Source organism: Arachis duranensis, chromosome 4, assembly GCF_000817695.3.
Source record: "Arachis duranensis cultivar V14167 chromosome 4, aradu.V14167.gnm2.J7QH, whole genome shotgun sequence".
Taxonomy (NCBI): Eukaryota; Viridiplantae; Streptophyta; class Magnoliopsida; order Fabales; family Fabaceae; genus Arachis; species Arachis duranensis.
In genome coordinates this window covers 116,999,089-117,000,852 of record NC_029775.3, presented here as the reverse complement: position 1 = coordinate 117,000,852, position 1,764 = coordinate 116,999,089, and positions in this window count along the sequence as shown.

Sequence of the window (1,764 nt, the reverse complement as noted above, 5' to 3'; positions counted from 1 at the left end):
AAATTATAAACTATTATTACTTTATTAGCACTTAAACCAAAACGCACTTCACGTTTGCACTTTATTTTTTGCTATATTCGCATACTTTCTACTTTCACAAAATCTCTCTCCGTGTCCTTTAATATTATTTTATATTATCATAACATTTTATTTATTTTTTTTTGAAAAATATTATTGTAGTATTATCTTTTAATCAGGTTGACACTTATTTTAATATCTATCAAAAATGTAATTTTAATGTTCTATCTATAACACTTTATCATATAACATTTTACGTTATAATTATAAATTAACTATGATAATACATTACAATATTTAAAAAAACATACATATAAAATTATAGAAAGATAATATTATAATTAGGAATTTATGAAAAAATTAAACATTGTCAACCCTTAATCACATATGAACGCGTTAAAACAATAAACGTGATATACATAAGCAAATATATAAATTCAAGTAAAGATATATAATAGTTATTAGTCTTAACTTATAAAAAAAATACCAGTTAAAATTATACATCATTAAAGAGAATACAATATATAAATTTATCTCTTTAGATAAAAGCCTCTAAAAAGAATTTAAGTTATACAATAATACATTTTTAAAAAGGAAAAGAATTTCTAGTACCAAAATAAATTTCAAAAGAATTCTCTTCGCTTCATCGTATGAAATCCCACACTTTTAGCGAGCTGCGTTGTGTCTTATCTAAAAAATAGAATAACAACAATAGATGAAAACCCAAAAGTTTTCAATAGAGTAACAGTTTCAAATAAAAATTACATAAGAAAATATGAACCATCTAAGCTATCATGATCTCCAACTTTCCAGGAATCCAATCCCCAAAGATCTTAACTAATTCATACAGGATTAAATTTGATTAGATAAAAGTACTTTAATTCACTATTAGTCTCATCCACTCCCAACATTCATCCTCGTTATTCTCATTTTCTATACTTTCAAAATAGAATGCAAACACAAACAAACAATCATACCAAATAATTACAAATAAGAATATTTAGAACAAGTAATACAATTAGCAGCTAAACAAGATTAACAAATAGGCAAATCAAAATATTTATGCACACCTAAGCAATGGCAAACAAATACCCATGATGCATGCATGTCCTATTGGCTGTGATCTCACGTATCGGTAAATTGCCAGACTCGATATATCTAGTAGCTAAGGCTGGAAGTGAGTCGAGCTGAGCCGAGCCAGACAAAACTCAAACTCGGCTCACAAAAATTGAACTTGGCTCACGATTCGACTCATTAACAATAAAGCCTATTTCTTAAGCTCAAACTCAACTCACGGAAAGCTCACGAGTTGGCTCAAATAATTGGAACATAATCTATAGTTCTATATAAAAAATTATAATTTTAATATAACAAAATAAAAAACAATGCATCCATATATTTAACAAACTTAAAACATTACATCTTATAGCTATCAGCTATCAAGTTTTGAATATTTATTTGACAACTTAAATTGGTATTGTAATTTTGATGATTGAATTTTTGACGGTTTAGAATTTCTCAAATAAAATCTCGTGGAAGTATAGTTTCAAAACCAAGCAATAATCCTTTCATACAAAAAGTTGTTTGTCACTAAAACAAACCCCTAAATTTATAAACCGAAGTATTCAAATCTCGGGTCGTTCTCCCTAGGAATTATAATGAAGTGTTTTGTTATTGGTTGAGTTATTTCTGGGGTTTTGGTAAGAGGCATGAAAGATAAATGGCAAGAAAGTAAACTAACAACTA